This window comes from Corvus hawaiiensis, chromosome 8 (genome assembly GCF_020740725.1).
Source record: "Corvus hawaiiensis isolate bCorHaw1 chromosome 8, bCorHaw1.pri.cur, whole genome shotgun sequence".
In the NCBI taxonomy this organism is placed as follows: domain Eukaryota; kingdom Metazoa; phylum Chordata; class Aves; order Passeriformes; family Corvidae; genus Corvus; species Corvus hawaiiensis.
Genome location: NC_063220.1, coordinates 30,912,009 through 30,918,816, shown reverse-complemented (window position 1 = coordinate 30,918,816; position 6,808 = coordinate 30,912,009). Strand labels below are relative to the sequence as shown.

The 6,808-nt window shown below is 39.3% G+C and overlaps 1 protein-coding gene across 4 annotated transcripts in view; it reads right to left on the bottom strand.

Moving 5' to 3' along the window:
- Positions 1-6,808, bottom strand: part of CABCOCO1 (ciliary associated calcium binding coiled-coil 1) — a 214,364-nt gene that overhangs the window by 120,143 nt on the left and 87,413 nt on the right. The gene's annotated exons all lie outside the window — the stretch shown is intronic.

The following is a 6,808-nucleotide window of genomic DNA, read 5'->3' as shown; positions in this document are numbered from 1 at the left end:
TTTCTACCTGTTAGAACACACACACAACACACATGGACAAAACCTCACCAAAATATTTGTAAATACTTCTTTTCCCTCTTGATTTTACTGTTCTTACAGTTGAGACCATTTTTTAAATGTCTCCATTTTGTATGATTTTTAAAAGTGGCCTGACCCAGACATACAGTCTCTCTAGAAAGAAGATGGCAGTGCTGCTCAAGGCAATCTAAGCCAAAGGATTCAGGCAGGCACTCCACGTTTCATAAAGCACCACAAGCTCCCATGCAATAACCTGAGAGATTGTCTGGTCTGGTGAGTGTCATGATCCATTTTTAAGAAATGGCTAAAATTTATAATTTACTACTTTCACATTTGGAGTGAACAACCTGGGCCCCAATTTCTCCCAAGAGCACACCTGAGATCTGTGTAAGACCATTGACTTTGCTGGACTTAGCTTAGAGAAGCTGAAAGTAAGATAAGTGATTTTTGAAAGTCTGCGTAAAACTTATATTCCCACAGAAAATGGCAGGTGCTTTTATAGATTTCTGCTTCCATTCTGAAAGAGACCAGAAAAGCATGTAGAGCGACCTAATTAAGGTAATTGCCCATATTAAAAATACCCAATTAAACTTTATTTTCTAAAGCCTCAGCTCTCTAAAACCAGAATCTGGTTTCAGGAATGAAAAAACCAGAATCTGGTTTCAGGAATGAATAAAAGTGTTTCTACCATCACTGCAGCAGTCATATACTTATTTATCCACAGCCTGATAAGCAACCACACATCTATTCTTTGAAAGATGAACCTGTTTAAAAAAAGTCCAAACACCAAAGATACGAGCATGTTTATACTTGTGAGTTCTTACTGTACTATGCAGGATAAGACCCTTCCATTATGAAAGAAGAAAATGCACAGCCATAAGGAAGTATCATATATTTCACAGCCCTTCCTACCATTTATACAGCAGTAATAATGTGCAACACTTCCTTCTCTCCTTATTTTCAGCCTTTTTCCAGTAGCAATTTTAAAAAGCCAATCACTACTTCCATGGTGGTGTGAGTTAGACATATGGAGAGTGGAATGCAACTTCATTTAGGATTTTAATTCAAGTCTAGAGGTAAAAAAGTGACAGCTCTGATGACGAGCTGTGCTGTCTAAAACCTTTCACACTGGGATGAATTTAGAATCAGTTGGTAGAACCACAACACAGCTCTTCCTTGTGGTTGCAAGCCGGGACTACTTGTATTCATTTTGAGTTTACCACTTGCTGATATAGTAATTATCCTGTTAAAAGGATCACTGCTAATTAATTTGGAGTGTACTGAGCTTGCTGGAACATCATTCTAAATTCATCAGCACAAGAATTGCAGGATGTACTTTTTTTAAACTCGCTATCTATTTAAAGTCTTCGTTCAGCAACAAACTGCCTACTAGACTCAGCCTGCAGCAAATGCAAGATCCCCTGGGGTCATCAGCACAGAGACTGGTTACAGCAGAAATATTTCCCAGCAAACTCTATTTCCTGGTCTTCCGGCTGTTCAATTTTAAACAGAGTAAAGCTTCTAATCACATTTATGGTGTTAGAACTGTCCAGTGTTAGGTGGTTACAACAAGATCCCATCCTCTTTCACTCACAGACAAAATAGGCTAGATCCTCTTCACACTTACAATAGAATAGATTTGGACTTCCCTTTTCCTCCCTGCTATTGCAGTGATGGCAGTCAGATTGCTTAAAACCAAAAGAGAGCCCAAACTGACAAAGCAGTAGTATAAATTCCCAGTTGGGTACAGAGAGGAATCACATATACCAGGTAGCAGGAGTGGCATGCAGTTCCCTCTATTACACCAAGAAGCCTGGAAATGGCAATTAAGTCTAGTAACTTAAATGTTTTGGGCAGAGCAGCAAACCTCAGTTGCAAGCCCTCCTCAGTTTCCTGTTGCAAATGTTTGGAGCAGGACAGCAGCTCTGCATTTTGCAGCAGGCTGCTGGAGGCAGCTGAAGCAGCAGCTGCCTGTGGGGAGTCTTCATGCCATCCCAAAGCCTTCCAAAGCTCTGCACTAGGCAAGAGGTAGAATGATCTGCCAGCATCTGTGGGGTACCCAAAGAAGTCACGCTTGCTCTACAGGAAAAGCTGCAGTAAACCTTCAGATGCGGAAAATTCAAGCCTCCAAAATGGAAGAATTTCAGAACATTTATCTTAACCATTATTTACTTGAGTCAGGAGAACACAATACTAAATCTGTTCTGCAAATAGATATCTGGCCATTTACTGTTATTTATTCTGGTTGGTTTTGCCTTGTCCTTTTAGATTATTCCATATTAAACCTCACTAAAACGTTTTGCCACTTGTCTTTTCCTGAGCTAGAATGTCTTCCTCCTTTTCTTTGGACATTGGTTCAAATAAGATCATAGCCCTGAGCAAGAAAAACAAACAACAGCGATGATTTTATTGCATTCCTGTTGGTATTTGTACTGTACTAAGTTCTCTGTGACCATGTGGAAATGGAAGAAAATGTGCAATTACTTTTTAAAAATTCCAACAGCATTTTGCAAATAAAAGGCAGTTACCTCAGGCATAGCTGCCAATTTATTATGTGAGAGCTGACTGTTATATGTTCCTATTAATTATATCTTCCACATGCTGCTTTTCCTTTCCATGCTTCGTAAGTTAATTACTTAGGCCAGATTCTGACTGCTGCCATTGCTTTGAAAACCCACAGCAACTGCAGCTAATTTCACTCTATTCTGGATAGGTTCTTCTTTATTCAGAGCCTTTGCCTCCAAGTATGCAAGTCACAGTGCAATCCCCAAGAGGATGTGTTTAATACTTGCACACGGGAGGCATTTTAAATACACACACAAATATATATGTGCATTTAGATACCCTCACACACACCTGGCAGTGCCCAATATACACCTTTTATTTCTGTAGCAATCTGTGAGACTGCCAATAAGAACATTCTGCAGATGCCTCTAAAACACTTACAAAAAAACCCTAAGCATTATGAGTATCTTGACACTTAAATACTAAACATACCATACTCTGAACAACATACTAATTAAAAAATTAAAAATTAGGTTCCCTGGGAAATATTCTTTCCATGCAGATTTCCTCAGTTGAATGAAATGTACCAAATCATTATTTTCCCCTCAAAAATAAAGTTTTTTAGGTGAGCATTAGAACATAACACCAGCACAAGGTGTTTAAAACTGCACAAGGCTGTTTCTCTGATGCTGTATCAATAGAAAATAGGGAAGCTTTGAAATCAGCAGGTTGGAGAGTCCCTGGCCTTGGAGAGTCTTAGGATTCAATTTTCCACTTTTTTCACACTCTTATATGAGGAAGGAAGTCTATCCTTCCTTATGAGAGGAAAGAAAGCATCATTCCTAATCTGTAATTGTGAGGCAACAAAAACAGGTGACAGTGGCAAAAGAAGCAGAGATGTTTGCCCAAGACTGGTTATTTCACCAGCAGGGAAATACAGCAGTACAGACTCCTGATGGAACAGATACTAATGACTGAGCTAACCACACATGAGCTGTGTTCTGAAAACCTTTCCTGGCTCTTCAGAGCCAGCACAGGAAGGGTTCTCAACAGGCAGTTCCACTCCAATTTCTCCAGCAAGGTGCTAAGACAGGAATTCCAGTGATCCCAAGTCTGTCTTGAAGGTAACCCTAAAATCCTCTGTGCAAACTTCCTAATTTGGTCTCCTTTGGGTTGTGTCTTTTCCCTTCAGATTGGGCAAAAGGAGTGGGAGTGAAAGCAGTGTAACTATAAAAAACCCTTCATTTGTCAACCTAAACCCTTACCTCACCCTCTACATACTGCTCTCTGCTCATCCACATTTCCACCTGCTTTCTGGGCCCGCTTTCCAGATCTCAGCACACAGACAAAACATGCTAAACACTGCACCTCCCACTGCTGCCTGTGAAAGTCTTTACAAAAGCACACAAGAATTCAGGCCAAAGATTAAGAAGAGCCAAGCCTATTTCTTCCTGTTAAAGATGAAAGCTATCTACAGCTGCCAAAGCATTTCCTCCATTTGTTTGTCGCCTACTACAGGGAGAAGAATCTCTTCCTGAGTAGTGTCTCTGTGAAGGACTAACTTATTGAAACAGCAGCATCATTTCCTGTAGCCCTGTGGATTATTATCTCTTTCAAAGTGTAAGGTCACACAAAGTTTGAAATGAGACTGTCAGGCTGTAGGTGAAGATAATAGAGTTGAAGGGTGGTACAATATAAAAAGTGATGCCCTAACCTAGCATTTCTAATTTTGGGAGATGGGAAACACCTCCAAGCCAAGTAAAGCAGGTCTGCATGAATAGCATCTGTAATAGCAGCTTGGAAGACCTGAACTAAAAATTGCTCTAAAATCTTCAGTCTCCTACACATCTAACTAATATTACCCTAAAATAATCATACAGAATGAGTATAATCACAACTAACACCTAGGCCTCACTGAAGACACCAGAAGAACGTTAGACTAGATTTACAGTGTAAAAAAAACTGGCTGAGTGTTGCTGTTCTTTCATTTTATATTATTCTGAATAAACTGATGCTTCACATTTGAAGAATGTGTTGGGCTTAATTTTATCTGACATCCTGCCTAAGTGCTTCACAATTTCAGTCCCCTGATAGAATTCACAAAAAGCTTGTCTTTCACAACAAACTTGGTAGAAGCCTTGTTGGAGCATCTTTCAGGATTGCAAGAGACAATAGTATGCTCAGCAACCGCAGCACATGAACCGAGACAGCTGTCAGACACTGTAACTCACTGCAGGCCTAATCCTGCCTTCAGTAGGCATTCACAGTGCCACTGCTGAAGAGCAGTAGTGTGTCTGTAGTATTACTAGAGAAACAAAGACAGGGTTCATTTTCTCAGGCAACCAATTAGAACATTCAAAAAGCACTTTTCAAAAAGATTTATCACAACTGCCAAACTAAAACATTTTACTCATTAGAGGTCAGCTCTGAAGCTGTTAGAGTTCTCCCTCACTCTGGGAGGAGGCTTTCTTCTTGTTCCTTCTCTATCCAGATTTCACATTGAGGTGAAATCTAGTTGTCCTAATCCAGTTACAAACCAATACAAGTTAACATCCTGTCTTAGGAGCTGCATATCAAGTCTAACTTAAAATTTAAGCTCCATTGTGGCAGAAAAGAAAAAGTTATTTTGTGTTCTAATCCAAGGAATACTAATTCATTTAAAAAACTCTTACACGCAGAAAAAGGAGAGAATTCATAAGTAAGATTTGCCACAGGGGTAGCCTGGAGCCATATGCCAGCAAGTTATTCTGCTTATATATTATGAGAATTTTTATCCATCTAATCAATAAGAAATGAGTAGTTACTATGGCAATTTCTACACTACAAGGTACTTGTGCTGCAGTAGAGTATGTTCTAGAAGGAAAAATACACTTGCCACTCTGTTATGTAAATTTTTGCACCTTTTACAGTGTTGCAGTACAGTGTGTAAGCTCGAGAACAGTGAGAAGGACAAGGTGAGAAGAATAAGATGAGTTAAAATATAGTGGTGGTTATAAAGGATGGCTTGGGAATTCTTAAGTGACAATAACAGATACCAGGTTAGAGCAATTCACAAACATTCAAACAAATCAAGCAGCAATTTTGCAGATCTTTATTTGAAATCATGTATAATGAAACTAAGATTTCACTACTGCATTTCCTTGTGATTACCTTCCTCCAAGTTTAACTAACGGGGCTAGAGAGTAGACTCCCTTATGCAACCATCAATTCATCCTAATATTGCTTTCAGAGGATAGCAATACACTGCAGTAGCCTGATCACAACGGATGTATTCCTTTAGAGCACAATACTAAATAACCCTGTAGGGACTGCTGACACTTACAGAGAACAAGCATAAAAATTCAATCTCAAAATACAGAATACTGTAAGAGGACCATAGGGTTCTTCTAAAGGTTTGAAAATAATTGATCCCAATCATCTTTATGAAATACATGGAGAAAATACATATGCCTCACATAAAATTTTATCACAATTCCATCACCTTATATTTTGCAGTTTTAATTTTCCCCCTACACTTCTTCAAGATATCCTTTTTCAGGAAATAGAATAAATGGGAAGTGACAAAGGCTGAGGAGAACCCTAGACCCTACAGAGGCAGGCAGTTCCCTGTGAGAGCTCAGACAGGGACAGATGCCATGGCTGCATACAGAGACAAATTAAAGCTCACCACAACTGCTGAAGATGGGCCAATGATTGTAGCACAAACCTGTCGCAAAACAGGGTTGGGAGAGAAGCCTGGTTAATTAGCATGTGGACAACTTCACATGGGAGAAACAGCCATACATGAATGCAGGGGTCTAAGGATACTTAGATGCCCAATTTCCAAATGAACAGTGCTGAGAACTTAAAGCTTATATGACTAAAGGTACTGGGTTCTTTTCCACAGGATTCACATGCAACTGTATTTTCACTCATATAATATTACTGACTCTAAAGTTACACTATAAAGAAACACTAATTCCTATATCAGAAGGCTCTGGGATTCCCTGTAGTAACAAAGACATACCCCAAAACCTCACAGATAGATCATAATTAAAAGAAGCAGGAAGTATAACCCACAGTATCATGTAGGTTCAAAAGAGATCTTTGAAGTGGGACAATGCCTTTGAAATCTGAGGAGAATTGACTAAGGAGAGACCCTACAGCAAAAGATGATAAACTTAGACAAACCTTGTGAAGGCTGTAAAGTTAAATGATAGTTGTCTATCACAGGCCAAGCAAACACTGAGGTAATGGATAAACATGCAGACAGAAATCCAAGTCTCTAGCACTGCACAAAGGAAAA